Source organism: Onychomys torridus, chromosome 17 (assembly GCF_903995425.1).
Source record: "Onychomys torridus chromosome 17, mOncTor1.1, whole genome shotgun sequence".
Taxonomy (NCBI): Eukaryota; Metazoa; Chordata; class Mammalia; order Rodentia; family Cricetidae; genus Onychomys; species Onychomys torridus.
Window position 1 is genome coordinate 55,127,810 of NC_050459.1, and position 16,233 is coordinate 55,144,042.

At 36.6% G+C, this 16,233-nt stretch overlaps 1 protein-coding gene and 1 non-coding gene across 6 annotated transcripts in view; both read left to right on the forward strand.

The window, feature by feature from the left end:
• Spock3 (SPARC (osteonectin), cwcv and kazal like domains proteoglycan 3) overlaps positions 1-16,233 on the forward strand; it is a 362,205-nt gene that overhangs the window by 56,515 nt on the left and 289,457 nt on the right. The gene's annotated exons all lie outside the window — the stretch shown is intronic.
• Positions 9,959-10,069, forward strand: LOC118569241. The gene has a single exon (XR_004943035.1). It is a non-coding gene; the product is annotated as a U6 spliceosomal RNA (small nuclear RNA).

The following is a 16,233-nucleotide window of genomic DNA, read 5'->3' on the forward strand; positions in this document are numbered from 1 at the left end:
TCACACAGTGTAGTGTAGCTGGAGTTTTTCTTGTGCTGTCTGGCCCACAGTCAGGACAAATCTCTCTCACCAACCAGGCCTAAAGCTGCTCAGACCCAACTGAGTAAACACACAGAGACTTATATTGCTTATAAACTGTATGGCTGCAGCAGGCTTTTTGTTATTTAGTTCTTATATCTTAAATTATCCCATTTCTATTAATCTGTAAGTTGCCACATGGCTTGTGGCTTACCTGTACCTTACATCTCACTTGTCATGGCAGGAGGCTAGAAGCATCTCTCTGCCTCAGCCTTCCACTTTTCAGAATTCTCCTCTCTACTTGTCCTGCCTATACTTCCTGCCTGGCCAATCATCATTTTATTAACACAGAGCAATATCCACAGCACTTCCCCTTTTCTTTTCTTTTTTTCACAAAGGAAGGTTTTAACTGTCACATAGTAAAATTAAAGAAAACAAAATAATTATCAAGCAAGAATTACATTTACAATATCTAGTCTATTTATAATAACTAGTCTACTTGTATTTGGCAAAATTAAAGAAGATATCCAATCTATCTTATATTTGTGAGTCTAAGGTTTCGTATCTAACTTATGTTTTATCATAACTAAAGAAAATTATAACTACCTTGTCTTCAACTACATCAAAGACCTCAGAAGGATATAATATTACCTGAGAAATAGGAGAAAGATGCAAGCAACTTTTGGGAGTCTTGCGAGAGTAGACAGACACAGCTGGCAGCATGGACAGTCATCCAAAGTCCTTTTGTAAAGTTGGAGCATCTGTCTTCTCCCCACAGGCCTAGAATCTCTCAGTCACTTCTCTCTGTGTCCTATAGAATGTCTGGCATTTCCTCTGTGAAGCAGGAACCTGAAGGACCATTTCACCAAGCCATGTCCAGTGGTCACCTTCCTATGGGTCCTGCATGTCCAGTCAATCAAGCAGTCCAGGCATGAACAGTTTCTTGCCCAAATGGCTATTTTTGCCAAGAAGAAGATAAATTCCATATAGAGTGTCTTCCATGCCCATCTTCCTCTCTCAAGTAAAACAGTGCTGCCAGGAGCAGACATGTCTCATTGTCCAGAAATTCTAAATTTTTAAAACATTTTAAATGTCACATTCTGTAGGTCTTTGAAGTGTTTGAAGATTACCTATCTGAAATATATCTATGTATACCTAGAAAACTTAACTAACATGCTACAAGTTTGACTATCATAGATGACTAATTATTAATCTATATTTCTCAATTATACATTACAATCTAAATGAGTTACAAAAACATAATACCTCAAATGATAATAGAAATATATAACAAAATTAAGTTTAAACTTTTATCAATAAACTAAAATCCATAGCAATTTAAAATATTTTAAACAAGTTGCTCTTTAAAAGTAGTTCTTCTTTAGAAAGAGATCTAATGTATAATCAGCCTGATTTAAATAAAAATATTGGTTTTTCTCTGTCCCACACCAGAGGGCTCTTCTGATATGGGACACAAGAATCTCTCAACATTTTCTTTTAGCAATATGCTTGAGTTTAGAGAAGGAGTGAGCCAGTTTGGTATATTTGGGAATTTAGGCGTAGCTTCTCTTACTACTTCCTGCTGGAGGGGGGCGCTGTATCTTCTGGGTACACAAAGAAAATTTTAGGATTATGGATAGTCCGTGAGGGTGTATCATCTGAACCAGTTGCTTTGAAACCATTCTGGATGTTGGATCATCCTGCCCATGGTGTCATTGGAGGCCTTTCAGGGGGTGTTGGCTGGTCAAACCTGATGTATCTTAATCTGGAACAAATCCATAGCCTCTGGCTTTCTGTGGAAACAAAAGCAGAGCCTCCTTTCCAAAGCAACATATCCTTACATCCAAATTTTGAAGTCAAGATAGCTTTACAATATACATATTTGTTTAACTCAACAACTCTTACAATCAAATGTTTTTTGCAGTCAAAAAAACCTAAAGACAACACAATCCAGATTCTCTATGTAATATCCATCTTTACATGGCTTATTTTTATACTACCTTTACTTTCTCTTTAAAGACATTTTTTAAAAAAAACTATATATTTCTTTATATAACTATATATATTTCTTTTTTTCTCTCTCTTCCAAGCCTATGTATATTTTTACACACATTGCAAAGCATTTAAAGTCTTGTTCCATCTGAATCCGTCTTATTGTGAATCTGTTGTTTTAAACCGCAGCATTACTAGGGCTAAAATAGCAGCTTTGGCTGGTGGCTCTGCCCACCTCAGCTTCCCAACATGGAGGTGGTACAGTTTACCACCAGCTCTGGGTCTGGAGTCATGTGTACCATCAAGAAGCAGTTCTATCAAAGCAGCATGTAGCCCAGAAATTGCTTTTTTTTTTAAACTATTCAAGGCTAAATCCACAATGCACCATGTTGCTCGGCTTACAGAAACCTCTGTGTAACTTGGTGGGAATAGGTCAAGCCTACAAGTCAAGAACCCACCATAGAGTAGCTCAAGCTGCAGGCTGCTGATAACTTGAGAGAGACAACTAGGAAGCTGTTTTAGAATCTTTTTTTTTTTTTTTTTTTTTTTTTTTTTTTTTTTTTTTTTTTTAAATGCTTCCTCAGGTGTTAAGTGGAAATTCCTGCCCCACATTCTGGCACCAACTGGAGTTTTCTCCAGTCCTGTCTGGCCCACAGTCAGGACAAATCTCTCTCACCCACCAGACTTGCAGCTGCTCAGACCCAACCAAGTAAACACACAGAGACTTATATTGCTTACAAACTGAATGGCTGCAGCAGGCTTTTTGTTATCTAGTTTTTATATCTTAAATTAACCCATTTCTATTAATGTATAAGTGGCTTACCTGTACCTTACATCTCGCTTGTCATGGTGGGCAGCTGGCAGCATCTCTCTGCCTCAGCCTTCCACTTCTCAGAATTCTCCTCTCTGCTTGTCCTGCCTATACTTCCTGCCTGGCCAATCAGCATTTTATTTACACAGAGCCATATCCACAGCATTATAGGCTTCAAAGAATTGCTTGACACTAGGAAACAAACTACACAATTCTAGCTCTAGCCCTTTTAGGTTTCTTTAATGACAAAGAACAAATTATATTTGGTATTTGGTAAGCTAAAACAAAGTAATCTTACAATTTTGCCTTTATGTCTATATTTTTATTTCTCTATAAAGGTAACATATTTATTGATATGACTCAAAAGATTTACTAACATTACATAAAATGTTTTTAAAAATTCCTGTTAAGGCTGGAGACATGCTGTGTACCACCTATGCTAAGAACCTATGTTTGTTCCTTTATGATAGAAGACAAACCAAAACAAATGAATCAAAACCCTCAGAACCATTTAATGTATTTTTACTATGGAACTTTAAAATTACATTATATGAAAGGGCTTATTAATGGTCCAAGACCTGGGATACAAAATGGTATATTTTCCATACTATATAAGAGGGTACCAGCTTGCTTTGATCAGTCCACTGGGACATGCAAGATGCAGAACTTTTGATATGAAAATCTTTCCACAAATACACTTTTAAAAATTATGGATTTTTTTTGCATCACGTATATATGCTATAAACTAAATATGCTCCTGTAAATTGCTCTGCACTTTCCAGTGTTTCACATTTGAAGTTCCATCCTTCTTTGTTTGAACAGGTCCTATCTGAAGAAGTCAGCTCAAAGATATTTGCATGAACAGTGGGTGTTATGTAAAATGAATAAAACTGAATAAAAAAGTAAATCTTAAAAATATTTGCATGAACAGTTTTTTCTCACCATATAGTGTGTAACTGAGCTTTCTTGGTTTTGGTTTCTCACTGATTTATCCTTTTACTACTTTTTGATCCATAATGTATTTCGAAAACTAGTGAACCAGAACTTGGAAAAGGAGTAGCTTTTGAAGGAGTACTTTTGCTAATGATAACATCTGTCCCTCATGCCCCACCTACAATAACGAGGTGTCACATCCATGAACATATTTCCCACCATTGCCAACTACAGTGACTCTAAGAGTCACAGGTCATTTTCACTGTCGGAATATTTGTGAAAAATTACAGAACATTGTCAATGAGACCTCTGAGGAGAAACCAATTGAGTGAAAATTCTACCAGCTTGATTTTTCCTAGATCTTGCCCTGTGATTCTCATGGATGAATTCTTTAATAGTCTCAAGAATTTGAATTAGTCATGTCTGTGTTTCAATTTTCATCTTGTTAGGTGTTTTGACTAAAAAAACTGCATCCTGAGATAGACAAAGTGAACTAAAAGTAGTGTAGATTTGGAGTTCTATTCAGAAATTTTTTTCCTATCTCATGTAATATATAATTTTCCAAGTCTTAATGTAACTTTGGGGATACTCATTTTATCTACTTTAAAATACTAAGCACATGACAACATTTTAAAATAACATAAAATATTTGCAACTATACCACCAGAATTCATCTTCAGAGAGCAACAGGGATGCATAGTATGAATGATTTTTTTTAAAGAGTCAGGTGTAGGATTAAAATAATTTTAAAGCAATATTAGTGTGAACGAACCCTTATTTCCTTCACATCATCACAAATCCCAAGTGTGAAAAATGCAAGTAAGATTGGAAAGCCTGATATCCTGGTCTCTACTTTGTGAGATACTAATAGCTTCCAACAAGGATTCAAGTGATCAAATCTTAAAATCGCCATACTACAAAGTGTACAGTCCTCAGTCCTTAACCCCAATAGAAAGAACATTTTGCAAGCCTATCCTCAATACTTCAAACATTTTATTTCATGTCATAAAAGTTCCATGGGGATGATTGATCACAGAAATGGTAATTTTTATTTCCATTTTTCATTGAATTCCAAATAAGCAAGGGTAGGGTCAGTGTTTGAGCTGGTTACAACAGAACTGTGAGATACACGGGGAGATTGAACAAGGATTTTTGTGTCACTTTAAATGCTTTGTTTCTCCCGCTCATCTTTGGAATTCGGGAACAGAAGCATAGGAGCTTACAACTCACACAATTGTGAGGAATGATGGACAGGTACTCTCTCCCTCTCCTGGCTCTGCCGGGTTGGAAAAGAAGTGTTAGTTTTTGTTCTGGCTGCTTATTCATTTTAAGCCTGTGGTTTCTTCTAGGGCCTCTGTTTGGTCATGGGCTTCAACACTGATCCTCAGCAGGCAACAGGCAGGCCTTGGCTGAATGACTCATTATCTGGCCTGACATTTACAGTTGAGACCGGAGGGGAAAAATATTATAATATGTATTTTATAGATAATATATAGCCATAGTGTGTAAATAGTATGTTTATGTGTGTGAGAGAAAGGGAGACCTAGGAAGAGGAAAGAAAAAGGAATCAGGGAGAGGGAGGACAGGAGGGGAAGAAAAACGGAGATGGAGTAGAAAAGAGGAGAATGATCAATTTGGTGCCCTACGGAAGAATTCTTAGAAGAATTACTGTTGATGCATTTAATGAAATATTTGGTATTATAATGAAAATTGATTTTACTGAAACCAAAGGTATCCAAGACAAAAATCTGTGGTGCTTTTTGTTGGTTTGGGTTTGGTTTTGGTTTTTGCTGAGGAGTTGTATAGCATTCCTGGCTCACCAAGAACCCACTCTGTAGACCAGGCTCCAGCCTTGCCCCAAACTCACAAACATCCACCTGTCTCTGCCCCCCCCCACAAGTGCTATGATTAAAGGCATGCACTACCAATGCCCAGCCTGTGATATCATTTTATACATGATTATAGCCTGGAAGAAGGGGACTGGACCTGCCTGTACTGAATCCACCAGGTTTAAATGAATCCCCAGGGGAGTCTTGGCCCTGGAGGAGATGGGAATGGAGGGGAGGGGATGAATGAAATGAACTAAATTAAAATTGAAATTAAATACCTTTAAAGAGGATAGTATCGAATCTAACAGTGTTGACAGTCACTAAATGTTAGATAGTATGGACATTATTTATACTGAGGTAATTTTTACAATATTGAATAGGTCTGATATTAGAAAAATCTGATAGACAATACAGTTATCAGCACATAGAGGACTTTTTGTGTATCTCTATATTTGCAACATTTTAAGAAACATATTTTGAAAGATTCCAGAGAAACTACATTAAAACAAATATTAAATTATCATATTTTTGTTAGCAAACTTGTTTAATTTTATGCTACTTCCTACTTATTAAAAGAAGGTTTATCTCCTCTTAGTGGAAAATTCTGTCTTCAGCTGTCAACACTGCTCATGATGATATACTATTTGAATTTAAAGGGCACAGTGATTAGAAAAGTAGCTTCAATTTAAGTTTAATCCAAATTTAAATTACTTTAAAATGGTCAAAGGATGTGCTCATCACGTATCCTCATTAGGTATCTGTTTCTGAACAGTCAGGGAAATCAGCTCCTAATGATTCTGCTGAAATGTCTTGGTTAGCTGAACTTTCCACAGCTAATAAATTGAGAGGTTACCCTATGTTTCATCTTTGTGTGTTTAAGTATCAGCACCCATGGTATTCTAGAACGTTTCTGCCTTTAATCATTTGCTGCTATTTTCAGTCTTGTGTAGTTGCTCATTAACAGTCCGAACTGTATGTACTCCTATTTTATTCCACTAACAAGAATTTGTTAGTTTGTGGAATATTTATGTTAAGAATATATTCTACTTTATTTGTCAAGTTATGACATTATTTACAGATGATCCTTTAATGAATGTTTTACAGCGATGTTAGATATTAATTCAGAATATTTGTATCTCATGATGATTTTACTTTTGATTATCTACTGACTTATGGTATGAAAGGATAAGTATTTTAATGAAAAATATATTTCTGTTAGATATCATCTCATCACTGTAACAAAATATCTGAGATTTTAAATTTTTTCTTAATTTTTAAATTTTTTAATTTTTCAGTTCTGATGTTACAATATTAAAAAATATTTCTTTCATCTTTGACATAAAATATAACTACCTATTTCCCTCTTCTTCCCTTTCCTCCCTTCAAACCTTCCCATATCCCCTACCCCTCCTTACTTACTCTTTTTCAAATTCAATGACTCTTTTTCATTAGTTGTTATGTAAGTATACATGTGTGTGAATCTACTTATACCTTCACTCCTAAGTATGTAAATATAAATTTCTTAGTCTGTATGTATATTTTCATGGCTCAGCATTTGACATACTCTTCCCTGCAGAAGATTATTTCTTCCACACTCAGCATTTTTAAAATTTATTTTACATACTGACCTCAGTTTCCCCTCCCTGCTCTCTTCCTGTTCTTGCCCTCCCTTCTATCCCCCCTCCCCATCCACTCCTTCTCTGTCTCCTTTCAGAAAGGGACAGGCCTCCCATGGGCTTAAACAAAGCATGACACATCAAGTTGAGGCAGGACCATGCTCCCTCCCCCACCAGTATCAAGGTTGGGCAAGGTAATTCACAATGGAGAACAGGTTCCCAAAAGCCAGCTAAACACCAGGGACAGGTCCTGGTCTCACTGCTAGAAGCCTTACAAATAGACCTAGCTACATAACTGTCACACACATGCAGAGGGCCTAGGTTGGTTCCATGAAGGCTCCATAACTGGTTCCAGAGCCCAAGAGCTCAGATCAGCTATCTCTGTGGGTTCCCTGTCATGACCCTGACCCTCCCAGGCTTGTATGATCCCTCCTCCTTTTCTTCAGGAGGATACCAGGTTTTTTTCTATTGTCATGCTGATATGTGTTTACATATACAGTTTTTCACACTCCTAGTTATAGGCGGGATAAGGAGAGAAGAGCATTCAGGGAAGTGGAAGGCTGAGGTGGGCTGTGGGACTGCAGGGGCTTGGTGGGAGCTGGAGAAACTCTCCAGCTACACCTGGTAGATACACTCTCACTGCAAACTCCCTGTCCTTCTGGCTCTAACAATATTTTACCACAATGATCCGAGAGCCTTAGGTGAGGGAGTTGAATTGTAAATATGTGCATATAAGAGGTATGGAATACATTTACATGTGGGCTTAAGGGAAAATACTTAGAATGCAATTAAGGATTATGTGGACTTAATAAAGTAGTTATTCTAGGTTCTCTTCCAAGATCCACTAGCCCTGGGTAGTTAGCTGGTTTGAAAATATTTGCGGGTGTGTGTGTGTGTGTGTGTGTGTGAAGGGAAATTTTGTTTTGCTAATAGTTTCAAAGCTCTCAATCGGTACTAACTCAGTACTATAGTTTTTAGGCCTATCTGTGGCAGGGCATAGTGGCTATAGTATTTTACAGAGGACTTTTGCTCACATTGTGATGGTCAGGAAGGATACAGAAAGACAGGAGAAGGAGAGGGACGGGGAGAGAGAAAGAGAGACTCTCAAGGGTACCACAAGAGCAAATTCTGTCCTCCAACCATATCCCTACTCCTCTACTCTTCAAGGTAACTTCAAATGGGAAGCTCAGTTTTAACAAGCGAGACTTGGGGCACATTTCAGATATGAATAACAATTTAAACATCTCAGAATTCTAGAGAACCAACATCAGACGCAAGATCAGGAAAGTAAGCTAGCAAGCAAGTAAATGTAAGGAACTACATTGCTAAATTCTACTTTTCTAGAGACCATACATGTACTAATACAGGCCATAATTTTAACTATCTGTCCTCAGATCATACCTAAGAAAATAGCATAGCTCCAAACATCAAGTTAGTATTTCTACTTCATGACACATGGATGATATTTTGACATTCTCTTTCTCTCACTTTAAAAATTACCGCTCTTCACTATAAAAGGCAGCATTTACATGTTTCTGTCTCATGATGACTTCTAAGTTCCCAGATTACTCATGTTATAACTTACTTCTATTGTTTCTAGCCAGTATGAGCCAGTGCATGGCAGCTGTAGTCACTATCTAAAATTCTGTGTTCAACTTTCACACTCCAGGCACTTATTTTTAAATGCTTCTGCAGCTAGAGCTCCTCTTTCTTTTATTTTTTGAAAATAGATTTTTTTCATACAATATATCCCAACTACAGTTTTCCCTCCCTCCACTTCTGCTAGCTCTTCTCCTCTCTTCCCAAAACCCACTCCCTCTCTGAGTCCTTCAGGAAAGAACAGGCCCCCAAGAGATTAAACAAGTTACACCAAGACAAGGCAAAAGCTCTCCTATTGAGACTGGATAAGGCGAGCCAGTTAGAGGAAAGGAGTCTGTCTCAAGAGCAGGCAAAGGAGTCATAGAAACATCTGCTCCTACTGTTAGGAGAATCACAAAGCACCAAGCTAACAGCCATAACATACACACAGAGGACCTGGTGTAGACCCTTGTAGGCCCTGAGCTTGCTACTTGAGTCTCTGTGAGCCTATGTGTTCCCTGCTTACTTGGTATGGCTATGCCAGCTAAAAATGTTGAACATGAGAAGAGGCCCAGAGTGGGTGGAGCTTGGAACAGACTCAGGACCAGCTAGAGCAAGTTCAATGGCTGAGGTGAGGTGCCTTGAGCACCTCATAACCCAATTCAGACTATATGGTGATACTGTGTTCCCCAAAATATTATGCACCCTAAAAAATACTTATCTGGGGTCAGAGAACAGAACAGCCACTAGATATAGAAGCCAGAAAATGGTGGCACAGATGACTTTAATTCTAGCATTCTAGAGGCAGAGATTCCCCTAGATCTCTGTGAGTTCAAAGCCACACTGGAAACAGCGAGGCTGGTAACAAGAGCCTTTAATCCCAGGAAGTGATGGTGGGAAACAGAAAGGTATTTAAGGCATGGGGACAAGGACCTGGAGCCTGGTTACGCTTTTAGGCTTTTGAGCAGCACAGTTCAGCTGAGATTCCTTCTGGATGAGGACTCAGAGCCTTCCAGTCTGGGGAAACAGGATCAGTTGAGGAACTAGCGAGGTGAGATTAGCTGTGGCTGATTCTGCTTCTCTGATCTTTCAGCATTCACCCCAATACCTGGCTCCAGGTTTGATTTTACTAATGAGACCTGTTAAGATTCCTGCTACCAGACTACTCTCCCCAGCCTTTTGTACTTGCTTCAGCAGCACATATACTAAAACTGGAACAATGCAGAGATGGTTCGTACGGCCCCTGCACAAGGATGACATGCAAATTTGTGAAGAATGTTGAACATGTTTTTGTTTGTTTCTGTCTCAGCCATTTCAGCCTGTATTGGAAGTGGAGTTGATGAAAATCTTTCCCCATTCTGTACACTGTCATTTTGTCCTATGGAGAGTGTCCTTTGCCTTACAGAGGACTTTTCAGTTTCATGATGTCCATTTACTGATGGTTGTTAGTGTCTGCGCTATTAATGTTCTGTTCAGAAGGTTGCTTCTCGTGCCAATGTGTTCAAGGCTGGCCACCACTTTCTCTTCTATCAAATTCAGTGTGTCTGGTTCTACATTGAGGTCTTTGATCCCCTTGTTCTTGAGTTTGTGCAAAGTTATAAATATGGATCTATTTGCATTCTTCTGTATGTAGATATACAGTTTGACCAGCACCATTTGTTAAAGTTTTTTTTTTTTTTTCAGCCAGTATGTATTTTTGGCTTCTTCATCAAAAATCAGGTGTTCACAGGTGTGTGGATTTACTTTCTGGTCTTCAGTTTTATTAAACTGACCAACTTGTCTTTTTATGCCAATACCATTTGTTTTTCATTAGTATAGCTCTGAAGTACAATTTGAAACCAAGGATGATGATGCCTCTCCCAGTTCTTTTATTATTCACAAGTTTTCTTGTAGCTATCTTGGGCTTTTTTTTTTTTTTTCCATATGAAGTTGAGCATTTTCCTTTCAAGTTCTGTAAATAATTGTGTTGGAATTTTTATGGTGGCTATGTTGAATCTGTAGATCGCTTTTGGTAAGATGGCCATTTTTAGTGTTAATTGTACAAATCCATGAGCATGAAAAATATTTCCATTTTTTGATATCTTCTTAAATTTTCTTCTGTAAAAAAAAAAGTCTTTATCATACAAGTCCTTCTCTTGCTTGGTTAGAGTTAACCCAAGATATTTTATATTATTTGTTGTTATTGTGAACAGTGTTGCTTTTGATTTCTTTTTTAGTTTGATTCCCATTTGTACATAGGAGGTGTACAGACCTTTTTTTAGTTAACCTTTATTGATCCACTTTGCTTGAAAATGTTTATGGATTCTTTCCAAGCTCTTTGACCCTACAGTCTTTTCCACTCACCCTATAATTCTTTCCAATTATTTCTATTTTCAACTTCTCTTGTTTCTGTAAATTCTGGAAGAACTAAATTTTCTTGGAAAATGTATAATACACTATCCTTTCTTTTTCATCTATTTGTGGTAATATTTTTTTTGTGCTGAAAGGTGATATTTTATATGTATGTTAATAAATAAGTTTATCTTGAGATCAGAGGTTATAGTGAGCCATAAACAGAAATCAGGCAGTGGTAGCACATGCCCTTGTCTGATCACATGGCAGGCAGAGTCTCTGTGTGGTCAAAGACACAGCCAGGCGTGGTGATACACACCTTTAATCCCAGTACCAACCATAGAGACCTGGAGGTCTGTATAGACAGGTAGTGATGAGGAAGTCATGTGGCTTAGCGCAAATGAGAAGGTAGAACAGGAAAACAATAAAAGCAGGTTAGACAGGAAGAAACTCTCTCTCTGGGGAAGCAAAGGCAAGGTGGTAAGCTGAGGCTAGTTGTGGGTATTCACTATTTCTCTGATTTCTTCTGATATTACCCCTGTATTTGGCACTGTGTTTCCTATTTAATCCAACTGTTTAAAAATTCATCTACATCTATTAGCTCAATTTTTTTCTTCCTAAATCCTATAATATTTTAACTGACGAACACTGAAAATATCATAGATAACTAATGGCATTCTCTCTCAAGGTATCCATCAACTGCCAATAACTCTCCAGTTCTGTGTGAATTTTCATGGGCCCTCCTTTCATTCATGGAGGAAGTTGGGCTGACGTGATCTTGTGCTGACTGCTGTCAATTCTTCTGTGTGCAGTGGTTTGCTACCCACTCCCATAATGACAACACCAAATGGACTCTGGAGTGTTTTTTTGTTTGTTTTGTTTTTTTTAAAGAATGCATGAAACTTGGTGAGGAGTATGGCTGGAATGGCAGGGAGGAAGAGGGAGCTGTTTTGAATAAAACAGTGTATGTGCATGTATATATTTATTATTTTCAAGCAATAAATAAAAAATATCATGTTCGAATAAGCTTCCTACCATTCCAATTGTCTTTCAAACTAACCATACTTCTAATACATCTTTCTTTTTTAAAAACAATTTTTGAAAGTTAATTTATATGTACAAATGTTCAGTTACATGCATACCTCTGCACAATGTGTGTGTCTGGCTACATATATGGAGGCCAGAAGAAGGCATCAGATTTCCTGAAATTGGAGTTACAGATACATGTGAATTACCACATGGGTTCTGGCAATTAAGCCCGGGTCCTCTGGAAGATTAGCCAGTGCTTTTTACTACTAAACCATCTCTCAAGCCCCCAATACATCTTTTAAAATACTTTTTAATACTTTAAATACTTTTTAAATAGTCTTCCATTGCCCAAATCGTAATAATATCTAGGACATGGAATTCTCTAAGAAAACAGAGCAAAAGTCATTATCTATTAATTATTAGTAGCAGTTTTTGAATATCTAATGCACATATATTACCATGTAACCCAAAACTTATTGTATATTGAAAGAACACCACAGCCAGTGGTTATGAAGCAGTTTTTGATACTTGGTACTTTCATCTGACTGTCCCATTTCACCCTCAGTAAGGTCAGGGAAGAGAAAGACTTGAAGGTAAAGAAGCTAAGTAAACTGCATGACAAAGTGTGTATGTGACTGTGGTCAGATCCCAACTTAGATCTCCTTGAGGAACCCGTCTTTTCATGTACACATATAAGAATGTAGGATTATCTCAATAATTCCGGGACTCGTGTTTTAGCAATAATCCTTCATATTTATTTAGCATCACAGAAATCCTGTTTTAGGCTCTTTCACTACAGCAAACCAAATAAGGGAAGCAAGCTAGTGTAGTGGAACGGTGCATGGTGATTCAGGAGACAAGGAAATCGCTGGCAGACACGAACTGGAGAGGCATTTAGATTTTATTTAAAATCCCTTTTGGCAAGTTAATATTTCAAATTATCCATAAACCACTTCCCACTAATAACAATAAATACAAGTAGCTTTGCAAAATATAACTGAAACCTGAGATATATCCCTTATCGTATCACATTTATATATTTTTGGTTGCTATTCCTCTTGTGAAGGCGGGGCAATAAATTGTATGAAGTTGAATGTGTTTTAACAAAGTAACTGTGCTCTATAGCAGCCTGAAATTCTTGAAAAATAAAATAGTTAAGAATACACATTCACTGTGAGTCGAAAGACAATGCCCACTCTGTTTGGTGAGCCCTTAGGATAGGAGATAAGCTACTTCTGCACCATCGAAGAAAGAATAAATTGAAAATTATGATAAGACCCATATAATATGGAATTAAAATTATGTACAAGGAGCACCTGGACCAAAAGTAGTTATTGGTTTCTTAGTTTCGCAGACTAGAGTTCTTTTTTACTTATTTTTTAAATGTTCATTTTTATTGCTCAGAGAAGTTAATTAAAAGACCAAGTCCAAAATTTCCTTTGTATGAGAAAGAAATTCAAAATATTTTTGAGTTAATATATTCTTCTGAATGAAACATGCTTTAATTATTTTTAATGTTCTTTGTTTCTTTCAATGATGTCCTGATTTTTTTTTTTTTTTTAGGCTTTCAGAACAAAGTTTTACCTTGTTGATTTTGTCTAGTAAATTGTTTTTAATAAGTTTGATCAATTTAATGAAATTAATTCATCCAGTTTCATGTTCAGAGAAGAAAATTAATTCAAAGACAAATATAATATACTAAATGTTCTCAAAATATGAACTAAAATATACATATGTTCTTAGGGGGCATTTTATTGGAAAATCACAAGGGTGAGTATAAATAAATTAGGCTGCTCAGTGTTTTCTCATGCACAGGAAGCTTAGGGAGAAGGGAATCTAGTCTTTTGAGCTCATTTTAGTTGTGACAAAAGAGATAATCAGAAATAGGGTAATAATTAGACATGATTGGGTAAATGAATCAGCTATGCAATTTCATAAGACTTCAACTATATGCCTCATAAACTTTGAAGAACTAGGATGTATTAAATTAGTCCTTTACAAAAGGGTTTCCCATTTTTCATTGCTGACATATTGGCCAGGGCCTCTACCATGGAGAACTGCCCTATCCATTTTAAGATACTGGATAGCATCTGCGATCTCTATTCAGCAGACTCTTGCATCACGCTCCTTCTAAAATCTCAGTTCATGACAATAAAAAAGTGTCTTTAACAATCCCAAATGCTTTCTAAGGAACACATCAGTGGTAAGAACTGGAGCTGATAGTAATAAAATAGGAAATGAGGCCAGACCTTTAGTACTCCAACACCTCTATGGCTTTGAAACTGCCCATGTCCTTCTGGCTCCTATGCTGGTTTCACACCTACACATGTTGCTCCATCTGGGGAAGTTGAACTGTCTGTTTACTTAGTAAAATTTCTCCCCTGGTATCTCATAAGTTGCCATTGACTTTCCTCAGATCACCTGGGCATCCCCATCTCAGCTTAATCTTTTGGTTCTTTTTCCTAATTTTTTCTTGAATTAGGATAACACACAGCTTAACTCACAACATTATTTTTGTATGTGTCTGTCTGTGTACCCATGTACTGAGATGTGGTGTATGTGTGCCATCACATTTGTGTGGAGATCAGAGGACAACTTTAAGGGTTCTGTTTTCTCCAGCATGTGAGTCACAGGGATCAAGCTTGTGCTTGGCCTTAGCACCTTTAATTTTATGATAGGCACCTCAAAGTCAGTATATCCAGGCAAAACACCAGTCTTCTATCAATTTTCACAGTCTTCAAGCTGGTATCTATAAATTATATGCTTTGATTGCTCATTAAAAAGCAAAACAAACTTGAAATCATTCTTGACACTTATATGAGCACTATTTTAATTTCAGTAGTGAAATAACTGAATTTGAGTAACTCCATTCAGTTTTACTAGAAAGTAAGATAGTACATTCAAAGGAAAACATCATTTACTAAACTGGATATATCTATTTATATATTTGTATTATATATTACATGTCCTATTATTATATATGTTATGCTGATTTAAATATCTCTTACATATGCATACATGAGGCTTTGTTTTTATTACATGTATAAAAATCTTAGCAATACCTCAGCCATAACAGAATAGTCAAATGACCATTTCTGAAAAAAACAATCTAGGTTACTATGTTTATTTTAAAAAGGAAGTTGTTGTGCCTCACTGTTCTTGATATCTGTTGAATTATTTCTGGTGATTGCATTCTTGTTGGCTGAGTCTATAGCAGATACAGGACACCGCTATAAAAATAGGATGAACATAATGTACATCTCTGGTTTTCTCTATTCTCTAAAGCTGTCAATAGCCACACAGTGGCTCTCCCCAGAGACATTCCTTGTATTTAAAATGCCACATAATATCCATTCACTTGTGATTCTCTAGGAATGTAAAAAATAATTTAATGAGTGTGTTATTTTCATTACTTTTCAAATGTTTATTGATAATTTATCAAAATAACTTTTATATGGTTTTATGGCCACAAATGTAATCATGATTCAAAGTAAATGTTATAATCTCTTGTCTATTTCCTTTCATTTGATGCAACTATAACGTAATTTGTAATCATTTTCCTGGATTTTCTATATTTCTACATTTATAAATAAATAAGAAAGTTGGTAACTCTTTACTTGCCAGTTTGTACTGTTATACATTGGCTCCTACTATAACAAGTGAAGGTCTGTTGGTTCCTATAGCCCACACCTTTGCTGCTTGGCTCTGTGCCTCATTGTATTTAGTTAATTTTGTTAAATGAAAGGGATTTATAGTAGCACACCTGTGTCCCTGCTTTTCTGGACAAAGCATATTTTTGTGCAATGGCCAGCTTCCATTCATATCCTTAAAGACATACTTACACAATTAGCTTTCACTTGTTAAGTTCCTTCATATTTATTACTAATTTTCAACCATAACTTCTGATAGAATTCCATTTCAATTTTCATAAGGTCTGCTAGAAATTGTGGGGGTGACTTCCTTATTAACTTCAGTTTAGTTTCCATTATAAAAGCTTTTTGTAAACACAACTTTGTGATCTTTTCTCCCATGTTGATGTTATAAGACTGACAGCCCAAGACATTCTTTGTTAGTATGTTAGAACTGTTTTCTTTTT